The sequence below is a fragment of the Periophthalmus magnuspinnatus genome, chromosome 10 (genome assembly GCF_009829125.3).
Source record: "Periophthalmus magnuspinnatus isolate fPerMag1 chromosome 10, fPerMag1.2.pri, whole genome shotgun sequence".
NCBI classification, from domain to species: domain Eukaryota; kingdom Metazoa; phylum Chordata; class Actinopteri; order Gobiiformes; family Gobiidae; genus Periophthalmus; species Periophthalmus magnuspinnatus.
Window position 1 is genome coordinate 13,894,851 of NC_047135.1, and position 24,058 is coordinate 13,918,908.

The window sequence follows — 24,058 nt, forward strand, 5'->3', positions numbered from 1 at the left end:
TTCACTGAAATGATCAATCTTCAGTTTCTACTCAGAGGTAGCTTGGAAAGGCAACAAAAATATATTGATCGTACTATGTTATATTTGCAAGTTTGAGTTACTTTTGTCCTTTTAGCATACAAATGATAGAAAAGCCAACTCAAAAAGAAAGAGGAGTTATTACACTCTTATGTGGTATTAAATGCTGACACATTTTGATAATAATATCAAATGAAGTATTACTTTGTGTTGAAAACTGCATAATAATCATAATCATAATAAAGAAAGCCATGTTTTTTTGTTTTTTCTGTGATTGTGGATGCTTTTATTGCACTGAGAAAAGCATGTGGGCGTGCATCTCCTGACTCTTAATTGACATTGACATGATATTGGCTATAATCTTCCACAATACGGAATAAAACTTGTCAATCTCCATGGAAAATGCTCCGTAAGTATGATTTTAACTTTATGTTGCAATGAAAACATGTTGATGATGTGCCACCTCCGGAAAGTTACAAATTATACCTTTAAATCATGATGTACTGTATATAATATATAATTTTTTTTGTATATTTATTTTGTATCGTAACAACATATGTTTGTAATGAAGAAACATCATTAGAACAGAATTAAAAGCTTTAAAACAATTTCACAGAAAGTAGGACCTTTCAATGGCTACAAGATAAACCCCCAATTGATCAAAGTCGGAATTTGAATGAACACAAATGGCAACTCACTAGGGCTGTTATTTTGAAGTACCATAATTTCCTCCGCAAACAACATAATCTCTCATTTTATTCTGCATAAAAACTGCTGACTCTGTAGTTTAGATCTGGACAAGCATGTTCTGAAATGTGATTCTTGCATTAGTTTGTATCAGTCTTTTTGGCAATTCTTCTGGACACGTTAAAAACATGAACTTTGAACAGAATTCTATTATTAAAACACAGTGGCGGGCCATCAGGGCCAGCAAGGCCTGCTGGTCTAAACATGCTCAGAAAAATGAATTTATTTTATTTTCATAAATATGTAAACAAAAATATTCTCTATTCTCTGTTCTCTTTGCGTAATATTATATCCATTTAGTTGAGTGACTTCCAATCTTGTTTATTGTGGTAGAGTTTTCATCCAATTTTCATCCAATTATATTTTAGCTAGCTTGTGTTATCAAGCAAATTTCATTTTTCTGGTGTCTTCAGAATAAACAGAGCAGGCCCTGTCCACTGTAAGTAGACACAGACACAGTCAGTTACAATAGTCAATAAGATCTTGATTCTACATTCCAGGGCTAGCAAGAAGGGCTGGACTGTACTTGTCCTGTGACTGGATGAGTGGCAGCGGCTGAAAGGCAGAAGTTTCTATTGCTGTATTTTTAACCCATAATGGCCGCAGGAGGAGAAGAGATTGATCTATATACTTTCCATGCCATTTTCAAGACAGGCCTTTCACAAAAACCTGGATATTATGAGAAGAGGTCAGCCAACCCCTGCGCTAGCTAACCTGTCCTAGCAAGGAAAAGGGTTTGTCCATCATTTCCAGACGAGCAAGTATGAACGGTACCCGTGGCTCACAGCTTCTGAGAAACGCTGCAAATTGTACTATTGTTGGACGGCAGGGCACTTACAAGCTACAGTGCTTTTAAAAATGTTTGGAGACACTCGAGTGGACCTGCAGCTCAGCGCACAGGCATGCAGGAAGATGGAGCTCTACAATGAAAAAAGTGAGTTTATAATGTTAATAATAACATAGTACACTGAAGTCTAAACCATTAAAGTTGTTCAATCTCAGCTGCACCACATTTTCAGGTATTTGTTGCTATAAAGCCTATTGAAAAATTTCAAATGATCTGTTTTACTTTATTTTCAAAGAATACTTTGTTTTGTTATTGTCTAGTTGGTGTATTATATGAAATGGCAACATTGCACAATTTTTGTTTATGGTCACATGCTGACATTGCTTCACAATGTAATTTTTTCAGTTTGTTTGGCATCTTTAAATCACTTTTTTATTTTTTATTTTAGACAGTATCTGTGAACTTAGTTTCCTACTCTTATTGGAGAATGCAATGCATGTTTATTAGCTTTAAATGCTCCTGACATTAAGTGTTGCTTGACTAGCCTGTATTGAGGTGATGTTGTAATGTGTAAGTGGGACGTCACTGAAGGCCCAAGGGTGAAATGTACGGCCTGCTACTGTTTAAACATAAATCACAAATCTAATCACAATTTTTTTTTTTTTTTTTTTGAGAAATCACAACTAGATGCTTGTTTGTTTTTTTTGTTTGTTTTTTGCCAAATAGTTCCATCCTATTTCAGTACTTTATGAGATGTCAGTTGGTGGGAAAAGTTAGGCTTGAAAACTATTTGAAACACAACTTTTTTAACTTTTGAAATGTGCTTTTTAATAAGTTATAGTCAGGCACTTTAAAAACACCCTCAGACTAAATTAATGAGCATTTCTGTCCATGAAAAACAGTTTTTCATCCAAAAACCTCGCTTTGTTTTTTGGTTATTGGCCCATTTCTGCTCTGTTCTATGCCAGCCTCGGAAGTCCAGTGTTCAGGCCAAATTAAAGTGAATAAATTAGCTTTATTAACATTAAAGGATTTAATTAACATTAAAGGATTAAAAAGACATGATTTTTTAAAGGACAGATCAGTGAATTGTCTCATTACCATTTTTTGCAAATGTTCATTGTAACTTATGTTAAAATAACTTGTTTGTCTACCAATGATGTTCCACTCTCTCCCAAAGCCCTAAATTTCAGGGATACTTCAGGGTCAACACTCAAACTTGCAAGCACACGTAGGTAGTAGTCAGTTACATTTACCTGAATAACTTTTTATAGAAATTGTACTTTACAGAGTACTTTTCTAGCAGCACATTTTTACACTTACTCCTTTATGTTGGCAATATGAAATGATTTGAATATTTGTGTTTCTTGCCTCACTCCTTCAGATGTACTTTAGTTTGTGTCTTTTTTGTGTCTGTCATTTGAAAATACCACATTTTGTGCATTGTTTAATGTTTTGTCCAATTACACTAACTTCAGATTCTACATCAGATGTTACGTCCTGACAGTTACTCTTTAAGTTATTCTTACTTGAGTACATTTTTGGATACTCTACCAACCAACCAAGATTAAATCAGGTCTGAACTAGGACTAATTTAGGACCCAACTAGAAATAATCCTGGACTACTCAATATAATCAATACCAATTCCGATACAACAATGATAATAAAAAAGTCATTCTTTAGAATGTGATTTTCAGCATTATAACCTAGTACTCTACTATCTGCCTTATAGCTGTATAATCCCTCAGCCGTCCAGATAGGTGCCATAGTGGTCCATCGGTGTATACTAGTCTATGTGGTCTTATACTTGTTCTGATACAGCTCAAGATCATTCTAAAGCTATTCAGGAAAGGTTCATTTTTGTCCTGTGAAGTGACTTTTATAGTATGGATACCTGCTCAAATGAGTATCTAGTTTCGATACTATCTTTTATTTTGTAGTATCTTATTTTCAATACTTTTGACAACCCTAACCAGGGCTAAACCAGGTCTGAACTAGGCCTAAATCTACAGGTATAAGATAATAAGTTGATAAGTGGCGGCACGATGCCTAAGTGGTTAGCACTCTCACCTCACAGCAAAAAGGTTCCTAGTTTGAGTCCCAGGTCTTTCTTAGTGGAGTTTGCATGTTCTACCTGTGTCTGGGTGGGTTTCCTTTGGGCACTCCAAACGTGTCAAATAGGTCAAATTCTCCAGCTAAGCTAGTTCTGACTAGCTCAAGATCTGGAGATGGGTCCCACTGCTCCTGACAGGTTTAACTCGGGGATTGGAAAGGATGGGTCAAATGCAGGGGACACATTTCCCTATAGGGACAATACAGTGCACCTTAAGTCTTGACTTCCTGCTTCTGAAGAGTGCAGACACAAACCTTGCTTGCTCCTGCTTCTTCCTCCTTACTTTGCTTTTTTAATCATTTTACCTCTTCCATTGCTGGGAGATTTGTTTAGTTATGATTTTCTCTTAAGTAAACCAAGATTTTTAAACCATTTTTACATTTTTTTAACAAAATTTTTGACATGCCACCAACATGTCCGGGGCCCCACCCTTGGGTGGCTTGAGTGCCTGGTGGCCGGGCCTTTCCCCACGGGGCCCGGCCGGGCTCAGCCCGAAGGAGTGACATGTTCCATCCTCATGTGGACCCACCACCCGCAAGAGAATCCGTAAGGGGCCGGTGCATGAAGATCTGGGCGGCAGTCGAAGGCGGGGGCCTCGACGACCGGATCTCTGGACATGGAGACTGGCTCTGGGGACATGGAATGTCACCTCGCTGGGGCGGGAGGTTGAGCGTTACCGACTAGATAGAGTCGGCCTCGCCTCCACGCACAGTTGGGCTCTGGAACCCAACTTCTTGAGAGGGGCTGGACTTTCCATTTCTCTGGCATTGCCCGCGGGGAGAGGCAGCGAGCTGGTGTGGGCTTGCTCATTGCCCCACAGCTCAGCCGCTTCGTGTTGGGGTTCACTCTGGTGAATGAGAGGGTCGCGCCCCTGCGCCTTCGGGTCGGGGACAGGTCTCTCACTGTTGTGTCGGCCTATGGGCCAAACAGCAGTGCAGAGTACCTGGCCTTCTTGGAGTCCCTGGGAGGGGTACTAGACAGTGCACCGACTAGGGACTCCTGGGGGACTTCAATGCCCATGTGGGTAACGACAGTGACACCTGGAGGGGCGTGATTGGGAAGAACGGCCTCCCTGATCTGAACCTGGGTGGTGTTTTGTTACTGGACTTCTGTGCTAGTCACAGTTTCTCCATAACGAACACCATGTTTGAGCACAAGGGTGTCCATCGGTGCACGTGGCACCAGGACACTTTAGGTCGGAGGTCGATGATCGAGTTTGTTGTCGTGTCATCTGATCTCTGACCACGTGTCTTGGACACTCGGGTGAAGAGAGGGGCTGAGCTGTCACCCGATCACCACCTGGTGGTGAGTTGGATCTGCTGGTGGAGGAGGAAGCCAGACAGACCTGGCAGACCCAAGCGTATTGTAAGGGTCTTTTGGGAACGCCTGGCAGAGCCTTCTGTCAGAGGGGTCTTCAACTCACACCTCCGGGAGAGCTTCTCCCTGATCCCGGGGGAGGTTGGAGACATGGACTCCGAGTGGGTCATGTTCTCCACCTCTATTGTCGATGCAGCCGCTCGTAGCTGTGGTCGTAAGGTCTGTGCGGTGGTGGACACCGGAAGTAAGGAATGCCCTCAAGATGAAGAAGGAGTCCTATCGAGCCTTGTTAGCTCGTGGGACTCCTGAGGCAGCCGATGAGTACAGGCGGGCCAAGCGTGCCGTGGCTCGTGTGGTTGCAGAGGCAAAAACTCGGGGTTGGGAGGAGTTTGGGGAGGCCATGGAGGAGGACTATCGAATGGCCCCAAAGAAATTCTGGCAAACCATCAGACGCCTCAGGAGGGGGAAGCAGTGCTTCACCAACACTGTTTACAGTGCGGGTAGAGAGCTGCTGACCTCGACTGAGGATGTTGTCGGGAGGTGGAAGGAATACTTTGAGGATCTCCTCAATCCCCCGTCATGTCTTCCGAGGAGGAAGCAGAGACTGGGGACCCGGAGGCGGACTCATCCATCACCCTGGCTGAAGTCACCGAGGTGGTTAGCAAGCTCCTCGGTGGCAAGGCTCCGGGGTAGGACGAGATCCGTCCCGAGTACCTCAAGTCTCTGGATGTTATGGGACTGTCTTGGCTGACACGTCTCTGCAACATCGCGTGGCGGTCGGGGACAGTACCTGTGGAATGGCAGATCAGGGTGGTGGTCCCTCTGTATAAGAAGGGGGACCGGAGGGTGTGTTCCAATTACAGGGGAATCACACTCCTCAGCCTTCCTGGTAAGGTCTACTCCAGGGTACTGGAGAGGAGAATCCGACCGATAGTCGAAACTCGGATTCAGGAGGAGCAGTGTGGTTTTCATCCCGGTTGTGGAACACTGGACGAGCTCTATACTCTCCTTCGGGTCCTTGAGGGTTCATGGGAGTATGCCCAACCAGTCCACATGTGTTTTGTGGATTTGGAGAAGGCATTTGACCGTGTCCCTTGTGGTGTCCTTTGGGGGGTGCTCTAGGAGTATGGGGTCCGGGGCCCTTTGCTAAGGGCTGTCTGGTCCCTGTATGACCGGAGCAGGAGCTGTGTTCGCATTGCCGACAGTAAGTCAGACCTGTTCCCGGTGCATGTAGGACTCCACCAGGGCTGCCCTTTGTCACCGATTCTGTTCATTATATTTATGGACAGAATTTCTAGGCCCAGCCAGGAGCCGGAGGGGGTCTGGTTCGGGAACCACAGGATCTCATCTCAGGATGTTGTCCTGATGGCTTCATCGAGCCAGGACGGAAAAAGGTGGCGTGCCCTCTCCGGGTGGGTGGTGAGTCACTGCCCCAAGTGGAGTAGTTCAAGTATCTCGGGGTCTTGTTCACGAGTGAGGGAAGGATGGAGCGTGAGATTGACAGGCGGATCGGTGCAGCGTCTGCAGTGATGCCCTGGCTGTATCAGTCCATTGTGGTGAAGAAGGAGCTGAGCCGGAAGGCGAAGCTCTCGATTTACCGGTCAATCTATGTTCCTACCCTCACCTATGGTCATGAGCTCTGGGTAATGACCGAAAGGACAAGATCGCGGATACAAGCGGCCGAAATGGGTTTCCTCCGCAGAGTGGCTAGGCGCACCCTTTGGGATAGGGTGAGGAGCTCAGTCACACAGGAGGAGCTCGGAGTAGAGCCGCTGCTCCTACACGTTGAGAGGAACCAGCTGAGGTGGCTCGGGCATCTGCTCAGGATGCCTCCTGGACGCCTCCCTAGGGAGGTGTTCTGGGCATGTCCCACCGGGAGGAGGCCCCGGGGAAGACCCAGGACACACTGGAGGGACTATGTCTCTCGGCTGGCCTGGGAATGCCTTGGGATCCCACCGGAGGAGCTGGAGGACGTGTCTGGGGTGAGGGAAGTTTGGGAGTCCCTGTTTAGACAGCTGCCCCCACGACCCGGCTCCGGATAAGTGGAAGAAAATGGATGGATGGACCTCTTCCATTGCTGGGAGATTTGTTTAGTTATGATTTTCTCTTAAGTAAACCAAGATTTTTAAACCATTTTTACATTTTTTAACAAAATTTTTGACGAGCCACCAACATGTCTGCGGGAAGAAATAAAAGGAATTCTTTCTGTGAACGCTGTTGGAACTATCAACAACAAATTCTTGAGCTACAAGCACGGATATTTGTTTTAGAATCTGAAAAAGGACTTCACCGAACGCTCCCTGTGACCTCCAGTGGTAAGCAGCCTAGAGTTACTTCCAGAGAAGAAAGTGAAAAAACTGCTACTTTCAACTTAAACCTGAGTGATACGGTGTCTTTTCCAAAACTTTGTAAAGACAAGAATTTCAAGCCAACGCGACAAGTGATAAGAGGCAATGCTAATATAGTTGCATCACCCAAAATACAGCTTACAAACAGATTTTTACCACTGTCACAGACTGATGTTGATGTTAATATACAAACGGAAAATGGATTTTTGCCGCAAAACCAGAGCAATGAAGTTGGCAAAAGAGCGGCGGCAGACAGGCGGTCTGTGCCAAATGTCAAGGTCAGAGATATGCTGCTGCTAGGAGACGGTGTTATCAGAGATGTGACTCACAGGGGAATCCAAACTTGCTCATACCCCAGTCAAACTGTCTCTGAGATTACAAAACTCCTCCCAAAAGTTTTGTCAACACACCAAGGAGCTAAACAGGTGATTGTGCACGTGGGTGCAGTTGACACCGGAATGAATCAGACTGAAAGCTTGAAAAAGCATTTCATTGAATTATTTGAGGAGTTTGATAAAGTGGAGGTTAAGACTTTCATCACTGGACCTCTTCCTAGCATAGACAGAAGGAAGATGAACAAATTTACCGGGCTGCTTCAGCTGAACATATGGCTGTTCAATGAATGTGCAGCCAAAGGACTGCACTACATTGAGAACTTTGATCTATTCTGGAAACGACGGGACCTCTTCAAGGGAAATGGCCCGCACCTGAGCAGAGGTGGAGTAAGAGTGTTGACGGATAATCTCCTCCACGCTCTGAGAAACCTGCCTGGACAGGGTCCTGGGCCAGTGAGAGAAAAGAGGAATGAGAGAAGCATTCCTGCTGCACCAACCAGAGACCGAGCCTATGTTTCAGCACCACCAGCAGCACCACAACTACAACCACCACCTCCCCCAGCGAAGGAGTCACCACCAGCAGCACAACCATCTCCCCCAGCGAAGGATTCAGCACCACCACCACCTCCCCAAGAGAACAAATCAGCATCACCACCACCTTCAAAAGTGAAGGGTGCATCTCCAGCATCACTTCCCTCAGGGCCCACATCACAGGCCTTGAACCTGTCTGTGACGGCCCCAGCAGAGGTTTCAGTCGCAGCAGCACCCACATCACCTCCCCTGCCCACAGACCAGCCCTGGGTCCCCTTTGCTAAATCTACTCCCTCTAGGGACTCCTCACTCTCCTTTTCCTCCCCACCTTCACCTATGGCCCTTCCCGACCATCTAGAAAGTCTCATCAGATCAGGAATTAAGATGGCTCCCCTCACACCTAATATAGAGCGATCGAGAGTTCTGGCATCAACTATGCTGAGGGAACACCTATCCCTCCTTGTCTTTCACCCAAACTCCCCCCTGCTCGGCCTCCTCGGCCTTCACCTGGTCCCTCACCCTCACCCAAACTCCCCCCTGCTCTCACCTGGTCCCTCACCCAAACTCCCCCCAGCTCGCCCTTCCCTGCTTCTCTCAGAGCTCTGTTATCAACAAGAGTTAGGACACACAGGACCTCTGCTGTCTCAGGACGTACAGTCATGATAAAGATAATATCATGCTGAGGCCCTGTGATGGAGCTATATCTACAGTTACACCACGTAGACTGATTAACAGAGGGACAGTTAGACTGTCCAATCAGAGACATTTAGTTCACATTTCCTGTAAGATGATAACATCCAGTCCTACTGAAACTAATCTGAAACTTGCTGCGCTCAATGTCAGATCTTTATGTAACAAGTCCTTTTTAATTAATGATTTTATTTCTTCTTTAAGTCTTGACTTTATGTTTTTAACAGAAACATGGCTCGACAAAAACACAGGTAATGCAATTCTAGTGGAATCAACTCCACCCAACTTCAAATTTGAATCTGAAACACAAGTAAACAAAAAGGGTGGAGGTGTGTGTGCATTTTTTAGAGATAATTTAGTTACTAACAGATTGTCATTTGGAGTGTTTTCATCTTATGAATATGTTTCATTCAGAATGGAGTTAAAACAATCCCCCTCCATACTCTACTTAGTCATATACAAACCTCCCCAACACTGTCTGAGTTTTGTTGATGATTTTACTGAGATGCTTTCAGTCGTATGCACAGACTTTGATGGTTTAGTCATTACAGGTGATTTTAATGTACATGTGGATAATGTGTTTGACAGAAACGCTAAAGAGCTCAGTTCTGTCCTTGAAACCTTTAGTCTGACTCAGCATGTCAGTGAGCCCACCCACAACAGAGGACACACTCTGGACCTGCTCATTACAAAAGTAAATATTTAAAATGTCAATGTGGTGGATGTTGCTCTGTCTGATCATTTCTATGTCTTCTTTGACCTGTCTGTTATTCCCAAACCAGCGGCTGGTCCTGCAGTTGTTTGAAGGAGACACATAAATGATAAAACAGGTGCACTGTTCATGGAAATGATACACTTCGAAAATATCTTATGTTCTGATGTTGATGATTTGTTGAACTCTGTAACTTCGAGTGTTTTGAATGTTCTGGACACCATTGCCCCGATGAAGGTTAAAATGGTTAAAGATAAGCAGAAAGCACCATGGAGGAATGATGACTCGGGTTAGGGTTCAGGGCACAGAAAAGGGAGTGCCGGAGAGCCGAGCGGGAATGGCGCAAGTCAAAGCTCTAGATTCATTATGAAATTTACAGAGAAAAGATGCACATGTACAACCAGTTTATGTAGAACGAGGCAAAAGTATTTTTCTGACATTATTGGAAGTTGTAGTAACAACTCTCGTGTCCTTTTTGCAACGGTAAACAGATTAACAAACCCCCCAGCTCCACTGCCGTTAGAACTAGTTTCCATATCTAAGTGCAATGAATTTGCAGTATTCTTTAATGACAAGGTTCAGGGCATTAAAAATGCCATAAATTCCACAACGCAAATAACTACCCTGCACCCACCTAGACACTTAGAGCTGACTCACTTTGCACCTGTAACTGACAAAACTGTCCAAGAGATTGTCACCAGTCTGAGTTCATCTACATGCTAACTCGATGTGTTACCCACTAAATTTCTAAAGTCTGTGCTCAACAGTTTGCTATCATCACTCACTCACATAGTTAATATGTCACTTCAATCTGGAACATTCCCAAGCGCTTTGAAAACTGCGGTTGTCAAGCCTCTTCTAAAGAGGAGCAGTCTTGATGCCACAATATTGAACAATTATCGACCGATCTCAAATCTGCCGCATTTAGGCAAAGTCCTTGAAAAGGTTGTTTACCAACAGCTTATTAACTTCCTCGAAATGAACAACTCCTTTGATGTCTTCCAATCAGGTTTTAGACCCCACCACAGCACTGAGACTGCTCTTATCAAGGTGACAAATGACATCCGCCTGAACACTGATGCAGGCAAAGTCTCAGTCTTGATCCTGTTAGATCTGAGTGCTGCCTTTGACACTGTGGATCATGGGATCCTCTTACAGAGACTAGGGGACTGGGTGGGTATCTCTGGTACGGGACTAAACTGGTTCAAGTCCTATTTAGAAAACAGGGAGTACTTTGTTGAAATTGGAAAATGTATATCAGATAAAATTTCCCTGACCTGTGGGGTGCCCCAGGGTTCAATCCCGGGACCCCTGCTGTTCAATCTCTACATGCTGCCATTAGGCCAGTTAATACGCAGCAATAATGTGTCTTACCACAACTATGCAGATGACACTCAGATCTATATCTCACTGGCAGCAGGTGACCAGTGGATTCACTCTGCCACTGCATCCAACAGATCAGTGTGTGGATGCAAAACAACTTTCTTCTACTAAACTCAGACAAGACTGAAGTCATCATCTTTGGCCCACAGAAAAGAGAAAGTGTCAGCAGTCACCTCCAGTCTCTCTCTCTAAAATCTTCAAATCAGGCTAGAAATCTAGGGGTAACAATGGACTCTGACTTGAACTTTAACAGCCACATCAAATCAATAACATCTGCAGCTTTTTACCACCTGAAAAACATTGCAAAAATCAAAGGTATACTGTCAAAGCCTGACTTAGAGAGACTTATCCATGCATTTGTCTCCAGTAGGTTAAACTACTGTAACGGCCTGCTCACTGGCCTCTCCAAACGAGCCTTAACACAGCTGCAGTACATCCAGAACGCTGCTGCTCGGGTCCTGACTAGAACCAGGAAGTATGAGCACATAAGTCCTGTGCTCAGGTCTCTGCACTGGCTTCCTGTAGCTCAAAGAATGGACTTTAAAGCAGCTCTGCTTGTGTATAAGTCTCTCCATGGCCTAGGTCCAAAGTATATCTCCGACATGTTAGTGCCATATGAACCATCTCGCACACTGAGGACTTCAAGGACCGGCCTCCTGCTGGTGCCCAGAGTCAGGACTAAACATGGGGAATCAGTGTTTAAGTTTTATGCAGCTAAAACTTGGAACAGTCTTCCTGAAGATGTGAGACAGGCCTCTGCTTTGACAATGTTTAAATCCAGGCTCAAAACGGTTCTGTTTAGCTGTGCATATGACTGAAAGGTTTTTATTCTGCACTCTTCTCTTTTAATGTTAATTTTATGATGATTATTTGTGATTATTTATGTTTTGATTTGTGTGATTTTAATGTCTTTCTTATTCTGTAAAGCACTTTGAATTACCTTGTGTACGAATTGTGCTATACAAATAAACTTGCCTTGCCTTGCCTTAAGTCAGTAGTAGTAGTAATAGTAGCAGGGGTAGTAGTAGCAGCAGTAGTTGTTAGTAGTAGCAATAGCAATTGTAGTAAAAGCAGTAGCAGTAGTAGTAATAGTAGAAGCAATTGTAGTGATAATAGTTGTATAATTTTTATAGTAGTTTTCACTGTAACATGAGCATCATTCTTTCAGACTCATTCCCTGTGAGACATTTAAATGAAGCATTTCACCCTACAAAGTCAATCAAACTCACAATGACGAGATGTGAATGAATTAGCATAACGCAGGTGGTTAGCATACATCAGAGAGTGGGATAAACAAAACAGCTCCAAGACAGGCAGCATCTGATGAAGACATGGCATTTCACTGTGGAACTATTCAGGAGACAAAAGAGAGGGGAAAAGAAGTAAAAAAGAAAATAAGTCTCCAGTACCCTGGAATAAACCTTACTGAGAAGGCTGAAGATTGTGATTCCCTTGTAGTTGGAACACATCCTCCAGTCTCCCTTCTTATACAGAAGGACCACCACCCCGGTCTGCCAATCCAGCGGTACTGTCCCCGACTGCCACGCAATGTTGCAGAGACGTGTCAGCCAAGACAGCCCCACAACATCCGAGGACTTAAGGTACTCGGGACGGATCTCATTCACCCCCAGAGCCTTGCCATCGAGGAACTTGCCAACCACCTCGGTGACTTCAGCCAGGGTGATAGATGAGTCCGCCTCCGGGTCCCCAGTCTCTGCTTTCTCCTCAGAAGGTGTGACAGCGGGATTGAGGAGATCCTCAAAGTATTCCTTCCACCATGTGACAACATCCCCAGTCAAGGTCAGCAGCTCTCCATCCGCACTGTAAACAGTGTTGGTGAAGCACTGCTTCCCCCTCCTGAGGAATTTATTTGAATAGTCCTCCTCCATGGCCTCCTCGGACTCCTCTCAACCCTGTGTTTTTGCCTTGGCAACCGCGCAAGCTGCAGCACACTTGGCCCGCCAGTACTCATCAGCTGCCTCAGGAGTCCCATGAGCCAACAAGGCTCGATAGAACTCCTTCTTCAGCCTGACAGCATCCCTTACTTCTGGTGTTCACTACCGAGTCTGGGGGTTGCCACTACGACAAGCACCACAGACCTTACAACCACAGCTACAAGCAGCTACTAGGGTAAGAGAGGTATAGTCATTGGTAGAGAGGTATAGTCATGGCATTTAACTTCCTGGTATACTGTATGTGACCATACTTAAATGGCGTAAAGTCCATTCCACTGACAATGATCATGTCTTTGTGGTTGAATACCGATGCAGCTCCAGTCTGGTGACCACAAGTATTTCGTATAGTCCAAAATATAAGTGAACCACAAGTCTTTTCCCTCTTCCCAGCTTCAAAGGCGGTGGCCACAGCAGCAGAGCTGAGGCTCCAGTTTTTGTGTGTATCACACCGCAACTAAAGCTGTCTGACACAGGAGTCGCAGATGGACTGGGTGCAGCCTGAGTGAGGCATTACTGTGTCAGGGGCACAGGGCTGAGAGACAGGTCAGGTGCATGCTGGGAAGTAGGTGAGTAGGGGTATGGGGGCAAAGATCAGCTCTACACTATTAAATGCATTTCACCAGCACTGAATGAAACAGGACTAAACCAGAACTAAACCAGAACTAAACCAGATCTAAACCGGGACTAAAACATCACTAAAACATGATTAAAATAGGATTAAATCAGGACTAAACCAGAAATGAACTAGGACAAAACCAGCAGTGAACTAGAACTAAAACAAGATTAAAACAGGACCAAAACAGGACTAAACCAGATCTAAACTAGGACTAAAGCAGGACTAAAATAGAACTAAAACAGGCCTTAGGATTTAACAAGTACGAAACAATGATACTATCCGGTATAAAACAGGGACTAAAACAGGGACTAAACCAGGACTAAACCAGGACAAAACTGGGACTAAACTGGGATTAAAGCAGGACAAAAATGTGACTAAACCAGGACTAAATCAGAACTTAATAAGTACAAAATGATCATACTATCAACTATAAAACATGGTCTAAGCAGGGACTAAAACAGGACAAAAACAAGACTAAAGCAGGACTAAAAGTGGGACTAAACCAGTATTAAAACAGGACTTAATCACGACCTTACAAGTACGATACTATCAAGTATAAAGCAGGACTTAACCAGGACTAAACAAGTACTAAGCATTGAGATATATGTAACCCAGGTTAACGTAGTGATAAAAAGTAAAAGCTTGTTGTAAAAAACAGAAATAAATGACTTTGATAAAAAGTCAATAAATATGTGATATGGTTACAATTAATTTAAAAAGCCTAAAATATTTTATTTTATGCAGACGTATGTTAAAAGGTAAAAGAAATTTGAATTAATTTGTCTTTAGACTTTTATTTTGAAATTCACGTAGCGTGTGAACCACGTGACTAGCAGGAACCAACCGAATTGTTTTGGGTTTTTCCTAGGCTAGACGAGGGAGATACGCAGACAGCACACGCAGAGCTGCTGCAGAAAGGAGGGAAGGAGAGCCAAAAACAAGTCTAAAGTTGATAAAAGTGATATTTCTAAACTAAAAACTTGAGAAGAGAGTATTTTTGTTTTTCAACCTGTCCCTGTGTGGAAACTGTTTGAGTTTTGTGATGAACGGGACTTGGCTTTTAAACTATGGTTTGAAAGAATCCAGCTAAATACCAACTTTGAGAACCACGTGTGTGAAACAAGATGCCGAGCCTCCCACGGACCTTCTGAACTGTGCATGCGCCAGGAACCATGGCCGTGTCCCAATTCGCCAAATGCACCTTTTGAAGGCGCCCTTTGAAGTACTCCTCAAAGTATAGTTTGAAGGTTCCAGACGAGAATGTGTCCTCCTCAGTGTAGCCGCCATCTTGCTGAAGTGGGACAGGCCCACACCACGGACTGCACTTCCACCGCTGTCTTTGAGCGTACGATACGTACATTACGTGCTTTATTTTTTATTATTTATTATTTAATAGAAGAAAAGTCAAGATGTCGTCGTCACAGCCGTTTCTTTCTGTTTAGATTGAATATCAATAGGCAAATATAACGTTCAAGGTGATTTTTTCTCATTTGTAGCTACTTCATAACAAACAAAATACAACAACAAAATATATCTTGTGAAAACGTAATAACAGAGACAGAGGTAATAGTATCATTTTTACATTCATAGTCTATAAACCAGGGAACACTTATTAGTTGTACATAAAGTGGGATATTGCAGTTTAACGATTCGGTATTTTGGCCAGTGGCTACACCACTTTAATAACAGTAGAGGGCACTGTTTCCCTTCTATGCTGTGCCAGTTCGTATTTTCTAGCAGTGCATCGCTACATCAATCTAGTATCTTGATTTACTAACACAAAGGTAAATGACACGTGCCCACGAGGGGCGCAGACCTATGGAATGTACCGGAACTCATGAAGATTTTGTGCATGTCTCAGGACTTTCTTCTGTCCTTTGCCGTTTGCTTGTCCGTTGCTTCATTGTTCACATTACCTGTGTGGAACTCATTAAACTCTTCTGACTTTATGTTTCAGTCTCTTGGTCTTTGACGCTTACAATAGAAACAAACATTCTTACATTATTCTTATTGCAATAATAATTTCTAATGATAATAATGTCTTCATATTGTCTAGCAATACCTGCACATTCCTTTATTCCATGTAACTCCCCTCGTTTTTAATCATCAAACACACGGCCTGTACATATCTTTATTCAGATTTAACAGTTCCATGTCGCACTGTTGTAGATGAGGTAAACCAGTATGAACATTTGAATGTGTATTGCGCAGCGGACTCCATTTTCTTCTCTTTTTTGCGTAGTCGCGGTGCATGATGGGATATAGAAGTGCGTGAAGTGTGCACGGATGCACGCTTCGGTTACATACGATCTCCATGGAAAGGGTGGAAAGGGAAGGGCAGTTTTGTTGGGCGCATTCAGTAGGGTGTGTTGAAATGGGACAGCCCTTGTAGCGCCGGAAATTACGTAACTGCCCTTCGACGCACACTTTGAATGGTGATTCTAAGGCCAGTTTGGCAAATTGGGACACGGCCCATGTGCTTTCTACTGGACACTACATAGTTTTCATCATAACTGGTAGGATTTACCCAAACTCCTGCGCAAAGGACACTGGATTAATAGATAGGAGAAAGAGACTTTATTCTGTGCATGTCATGATGCCTGTTTTGTCTCCCTGTGTGTTCTTCCCCCTCCGTCACCTGCCTGAACATGGAGCTGGGCGGAGATCTCTGCTCCCGCGCGCACCTGCCTTCCATTAGCGCAATCACCACCACCTGCTGCAGTGGATAAGAGGGACTTGCTCCAGACACTCTGGGCCAGATCATCTGCTCACCTACACCCTGTTCCCATTACCATCTCAGACCAGACATGTGGGGCCAGACTCTCCGCATGTCCAGATCCTGTCTCCTGCACTGCTCCAGCTCCCACACTCCCGGCTCCGCCCCGCCTGGCTTCCCCGACCTGGTATGGTACTGTTTCACCTTGTCTCCTGCACACTATGCCCCTGGACCTCGCCCTGCACTCTGCACCTCGCTCCGGCGCCGTATCGCGCGCTCTGCTCCTGGATCCTGCCCTGGACTCTGGCTCCTGTCTCCCACTGGATTAATTATTGTGTTTGAACTGAATTTCACCATTTTGTAAATAAACACTGTAAATCTGCCCCGAGTCTGCACGTCTTTGGTCCACCCAATCCCACTGGTTACGACAGAACGATCTGGCCAATATGGACCAAGCGGACTCGGGACCGGATTCCTCGCTCCGCCCGGCATTCTCCCACCACGGAGAATTCATTGGACAACGCGACCTGCCTACCCTGCTCACCTGTCTGTCTCCTGCTCACGGGCCTGTGCCCCGCTTGCTGTCCTGTCCCGACCGGTCCACTCCCAACCTGTCTCTCCTTGTCAGAGCCATGGTAGCTCCGCTGGACACCGTCTTCCGTCCGGGTACCTCCTCATGTCCTCTGCCCCTCATCAGGACTGTTGCAGCTCTGCTGGACACCGTTCTCCATCCAGGGACCTCCTCGTGTCCTCTGCCCCTCGTCAGGACCGCTGTAGCTCCGCTGGACACCGTCTTCCGTCCAGGGACCTCCTCGTGTCCTCTGCCCCTCGTCAGGACCGCTGTAGCTCCGCTGGACACCGTCTTCCTTCCAGGGACCTCCTCGTGTCCTCTGCCCCAAGTCAGGACCGTTGTAGCTCCGCTGGACACCGTTTTCTGTCCAGGGACCTCCTCGTGTCCTCTGCCCCTTGGTGGGACCCTTGCAGCTCCGCTGGACACGGCTTTCCATCCAGGGACCTCGTTGTGTCTTCCGCCCTTCGCCTGGACTGTTTTTGCTCCACTGGACAGTCTACCTTCTTCCCCAAATTCAGCCGGCCCGTACGAGTGACATTTTTCCCTCTCTCCGGTCCCCCTCCTCCCACCCGTATCAGTCTGTTGGGCCACCAGGAGGTGGCCCTTAGGGGGGGGGGGGGGTACTGTCATGATGCCTGTTTTGTCTCCCTGTGTGTTCTTCCCCCTCCCTCACCTGCCTGAACATGGAGCTGGGCGGAGCTCTCTGCTCCTCCCGCGCGCACCTGCCTTCCATTAGCGCAATCACCACCACCTGCTGTGGTGGATAAGAGGGACTTGCTCCAGACACTCGGGGCCAGATCGTCTGCTCACCTACACCCTGTTCCCAGGACCATCTCAGACCAGACATGCGGGGCCAGACTCTCCGCGTGTCCACATCCTGTCTCCTGCACTGCTCCAGCTCCCGCACTCCCGGCTACGCTCCCGCCTGGCTTCCCCGACCTGGTATGGTACTGTTTCACCTTGTCTCCTGCACACTATGCCCCTGGACCTCACCCTGCACTCTGCACCTCGCTCCGGCGCCGTACCGCGCACTCCGCTCCTGTCCCCCGCTGGATTAATTATTGTGTTTGAATTTCACCATTTTGTAAATAAACACTGTAAATCTGCCTCGAGTCTGCACGTCTTTGGTCCACCCAATCCCACCGGTTACGACAGTGCAACACAGAGTGATTCCGCCTTTTGCTGAATTCATTTTAGTTTTATACAATTTTACCTTTTTATTTGATTGATGATAACGAACGGTTGTAAAAGGGTATTTTACAATTATGGTTATTCTTGTATGGTTGTAAACAACAAAACAAACTTAAAAGGTAACTTTGAATAGAACTAAAGATTATTTAAATTAAAGAGTTAACTCAACAACAATAAAATACATATGAGATAACTTAAACTAGAACTAACTAACTTAAAAAAGTTGCATCTGATTTAGAAACTTAAAACTGAAAGAAAATCTTTAAATCAAAAGAAAGGTTTAAAGTGAAAATGAGTTTTGAGATTAATTGTTTAATGTAAATGTCTGTCCATGTATATTACTTTTTACAAACTGTTCAATAAGAAAGCCGGCAATTTAAACATATTTCTCTGGTCTGTGGTTCTTATAACTCAGGTTCTTCCAACAATTGCTCCAGTAGTCGTACCTAACCGAAATTCACTGGTCCATAGAAGAGTGTTGCATACACTTACCTGATATTCCCCTGTAGTTAACCCTCTGAGGTGCTACATAAAAAAACACCAATACCACCTATAATGAGCCATAGTGTAGAACTGGTCTAAATCAGGATTAAACAAGAACTTAACAAAGCAGGACTATAACAGGTCAAAACCAGAATCAATCATGACCACCATAGTTAACTACGTATGAACTAGGTTTACATCTGGACTAAAATAGGACTCAAGAGGGTAAAAGCCAAAATTAAAAGGATAAAATGATTACTAATGAAATATGAGGTGGTAGAGATTGTCTAAATTGATTTACTTCTGTATAAATCCATATCAGAATAAGCACATTGATTAAAAGCTATTTTGTTTGGTTGAAGATTCATGTGTCACCACTTTTGCATAACACGACCTTTAAAACCAGCCAAAGTGTGGAAGTGTTTAAAGGGTTAAAGTCAATTGGATTTCACTTCCTTCTGTCAGAAAATGTGTGTATTTATATTTATGGTGTATGATTTGTGTTTAAGATTATTGCTTGAAAAACATGCATTCATACTGAGAAATGTGATTTTGTTCAAAATGATAGGTGACCAATGACATCCTTCGCTTCACATGAGTCACTGAAATAAATAAATCTGATTGGACAGCCGTGTTTAGTTCTGGTTTGAGACATGACTGATATCACTTTGTATAAAATATCATTCTGGACATGTAAATAGGTAAGAAACTCATCTAAGAAAATATTTTCTCCTTCCTAGTACCACTAAATCAAAACCAAACCTATAACAGGACTATATACAGTAAATCTAAACTAGGATTAAACCAGGTCTAAACTAAGACTGCACCCCTTACTGGTGGTTTTCAGATTTTAGAATATGATGATGTCATATTCTCAGATGGAGGCAAAAGCCAGGTTTTCCTATTAAGTGCAATGTATTCACTTTGAAATAAGACGTTAAACCTGATCATTTCTATCAGTGACTAGACCCAAGAACTCACTGTATTGTAACACAAAGCTGCATTTTAACAATATTTATTATAGCTACCCCCATAATGAAAGCACAGTATGTAACTTTCTGGAAGTGGCACAGCACCTGCATGATTCCACGGAAATAAGTTAAAACCATACTTCGTAACATTCTTGATGGAGATAAATAGGTTTCGTGGGGCGGCAGTAGCTCAAGTAATACAGTGGTCATCCTCTGATCCAAAGTGTCTGCATACACTGGTGTACGAATGTGTGTGTGAATGAGGTTCTTTGATGTAAAGCACTTTGTGTGCCTTGAAGATGAAAAAGGGCTATACAAAAATGTGACCATTTATTTTATGCAATACTGTGGAAGATCATAGCCAAAGGAACAACATAGCCATAGTAACATGCAGGACAGGGCCGAATATGAGTCAGGTTTGTGGAGATGCAAAACTTGTGTCCTTGTGTAAGGACACAAGTCTATTTTTTGGTTACACACTATGGCTTTAAATATTATTGACCTATATAATGTCATGATGTCATCTGAAACCTGGCAAGACTCCTACAGACTCCTATCTTGTTACCTACAGTGATGTATTATTCTTTGGCTCAGTGTGTTAAATTCTAAACCAAAGTCTTTCCCCAAAAGAGCAATCTATGTCACAGCAGAGCAGCAGTCGTGATGTTTTTGTTGTGTTCCATTATTGACCGCCGCGGGAGAAACACGACCTTTGACCCCTCGTTATCAGCAGCATGTGGCATGCGCCTGCATCTGGGAGGAGACCAGATGCAGGCGCAGGGGGTAATCAGGTTATGCTCCAGAGAAAAACATGACAGTTTTAAACACAAGGAGGACCAAACCGATATGTCTCCTATTGTGGTTTATGAAAGTAAATGATACTGGTGTGTTTTCAAATATACAATGTGCAATTAGGGGGATGTATTTAAAATGGATAATACTGCATATGTAACTTTGGAGATCAGAATATCTTCTTTAATAAAAGCTATTTAAAAAGAACATTTTTAATGTGTACTCATGGTATAAGATACTATTTCTGCACAAAACAACATCACACAACTTTCATCACTGTCACCTGCATGATCTCCTGGAAATAGTAATTTAAAACCATACTTTAGAACATTCGCCATGGATATTAGTTTTATTCCATATTTAGACCTGTCACAGTAACAAACTCTGAAGCCCTATATATTGTTGAAGTAAATATAGACAATAAATCATAATATTGAAGCTAACTGATGCGACCGACATGATAAACTGAGAGCAGATTTAATCCACAAAAACTATTATCTAATTATCTATTTATTATTATTATTATTTCTATTATCTATTATTATCTAAATTTACAATATTGTTAAAAAGTCATGAGCGGCAATAAATAAACAGCAGAATACTCAAGTACTTGGTTTGCAACTTTAATGAGTAATAGAAGTTATTAATTAAACTTTTTACTATTTAAAATCTTGATATATAGCCAAGACCAAACCAAAAATCTCCCAGTGGTGTAAAGAAAGTGCACATATGATAAAAAAAAATTACCCCAAAGAAATATTGTTTCTACTCTCATATATTGAACGATAAGTCGATATAGTCATTATTGTGACAGGCCTATCCGTTATAGAAGGAACAGCACAAGCAGGAGGAGGCCCTCCTTCAGGTTGTGTAAGAGTCAGGTTTGTGGATAAAAAACATAACCTCCAAAAATCTCTCAGTTCACAGAGCACAAAAAAATTCAGAAAGACTGAAATATGAACTGCTAAGCTAATGCAAGAATCACATGTATTTCAGAACACACAATATAGAATAATATAGATTATAACTATACCAGAAAAAGCATCATATTTCTGACTTTTTATTAGTTTCAGATAAAAAAATAAAAATAACTTGCAATTCTGCAGAGTTTTCTTTGCTTTACAGCCTTTGGTGTCTTTAGTGGCAGACATTTCCTCACCTGACTTTTATATTCCACATTTTGAAGTCCTTCTGTATTCTGTCTGTGTATCTTTTACTGGCCTGTCTTTCCCTCAGTCTCGCTCCGGCAGTTTAAACATGACCAAATCTGACCCTAAAAACCCTCTGCTCCTCCTCAAATCTCACTCAACCAAAACTGAATGAAACAGAATTCAACCAGGACTCAAGAAGGGTTAAAACAGCACTAAAACATGTGTTAAAGAAGTCTAAACCAGGACTGATGAAGGGATAAAATGAGACTAAACCAGGACTAAACAAAGACTAAACCATGACTAAAACAGAACTGAACCAGGACTAAACCAGGACTCAACTAGGACTAAAGAAGGATTAAAACAGGACTAAACCAAGACCAAAACAGGACTAAACCAAGACTAAATCATGACTAAACCAGGACTAAACCAGGACTAAAACAGGACTAAAATAGGACTAAAAAAGGACAAAGAAGGACTAAACTAGGATTAAGCCATGTCTAAAACAGGGTTAAAGAAAGACTAAACCAGGACTGAAGGGCTAAAAAAAGACTAAATCAGGACTAGCCCAGGACTAAACCATTACTAAAACAGAACTAAATAAAATTAAAGCGGCGATGATGGCCCTCGCCCCCCGTGCGACCGCCCCCCATTGCGACCGCCCGGGGCCAGCCACTGCCCCCACGCACCATTTTCCCCGCCCGGCCACCCCACGGCCGCAATCCGCCCCCCTTCACACAGTTTCTATATAAATATGTGTGACTAACACATTACAATGGCTGTGCAAGGCGTTGAACCGGCAACCGCGTACATAATACAGGTATGGTGTAATTGACTTTTTTGCCCCTTTTAATGCCCACAATTATCTCCCCAAGTTTCATGCCAATTGGACAAAGTTGAGTATTTTACCAATACTGTAGGGGGCGCTATAGTGTTCATTTAGATAACAATTAATAGTGCATTCTATTAATACCCTGATATCACATTTGTGATGACAATTTCAGCTGTCTAGAACCACGTATGTGCGTGTAAGAAATTTTTTAATGTTTTTTTTTTTTTTGAGTATTCGCGCCCCTGGTGGCCAAACGTGGAAAATGACTCATGGCCATAATGTAATTTTTTGTTTCTTCTGATGCCACCGATTTATTCCCCGAATTTCAAAGGAATCCGATAATGTTGGCGATTCACCCCTATGGTAGGGGGCGCTATAGTGTTCATTTTGATTACAATTAATAATCCATTCTGTTAATACCCTCATATCACATGTGTGATGTGAATTTGAGCTGTGTAGACCAATGCATGTGCGTGTCAGAAATTTTTTTATTATTATTTTTTTAGTATTTGCGCCCCTGGTGGCAGACCGTGGAAAATTGCTCATAGCCATAATGTAATTTTTTGTTTCATCTGATGCCACCGATTTATTATCCGAATTTCGAAGGAATCCGATAATGTTGGCGTTTCACCCCTATGGTAGGGGGCGCTATAGTGTTCATTTTGATTAAAATTAATATTACATTCCATTCATGCCCCAATCTTGCATATGTGATGTGAATGTGAGCTCTGTAGGGCAACGCCTGTGGTCGTGAGAGGACATCGAAAAAACAGGAAACAAAGGCGTATTTCGGTGGCGGCGTACGGGCGAACCGTGTGGAATTCGGAGAAAACGTGGATAACTTCTGAAAACCCATGTGTCTGGATGTGGCATGTGAAATCTGAGCTCATTTGGACCAAAAACCTGAGACTAGTAGCATTTTGAAAACACGCTGCGAATGAAGTGGCAAATTTTTTATCCAAAATGGCCGACTTCCTGTCTGTCATAGAGCAGTGCTTCAATTCATATTTATGCTTGTCCCCCCATTCTCTATCACTGTTCTGCTTTTTGTGTGTGTTTTCCAAAATAAACCAGGCTCCTCTCCCATAGGGATGAATTTTTAGGTGGCGCCGTCGAGTCAGGGGGCATGGGACATTTTCCCGACACCAATTTTATGACATTTTTTGCCGAGCCGGTCGATTCTATACCCCCATGTGAGACTTTTCGTGAATGTTCAGGGGGTGAAAAATGCGATTGTTTTGGCGGAAAAACGAAGAACAATGTTAATATGCAGTGTGGCCCTGAGCTGTGTGGCCCTGACTCTATATGAGAGGGGTCTGTGGCTTTGCACCGGCAACCACGTACATAATACAGGTATGGTGTAATGGACTTTTTTGACCCTTTTAATGCTCACAATTATCTCCCCAAGTTTCATGCCAATCGGACAAAGTTGTGTATTTTACCAATACTGTAGGGGGCGCTATAGTGTTCATTTAGATAACAATTAATAGTGCATTCTATTAATACCCTCACATCACACGTGTGATGTGAATTTGAGCTGTGTAGACCAATGCATGTGCGTGTCAGAAATTTTTTTATGATTTTTTTTTTAGTATTTGCGCCCCTGGTGGCCAACCGTGGAAAATTACTCATGGCCATAATGTAATTTTTTGTTTCTTCTGATGCCACTGATTTATTCCCCGAATTTCGTAGGAATCCGATAATATCGGCGTTTCACCCCTATGATAGGGGGCGCTATAGTGTTCATTTTGATTACAATTAATAATCCATTTTATTAATACCCTCACATCACACGTGTGAC

At 43.5% G+C, this 24,058-nt stretch overlaps 1 protein-coding gene and 1 pseudogene across 1 annotated transcript in view; one reads left to right on the forward strand and one right to left on the reverse strand.

Moving 5' to 3' along the window:
* cplx2b (complexin 2b) overlaps positions 1–24,058 on the reverse strand; it is a 122,487-nt gene that overhangs the window by 58,458 nt on the left and 39,971 nt on the right. The window lies entirely within an intron of this gene.
* Positions 10,929–11,847, forward strand: LOC129456605 (uncharacterized; annotated as a pseudogene).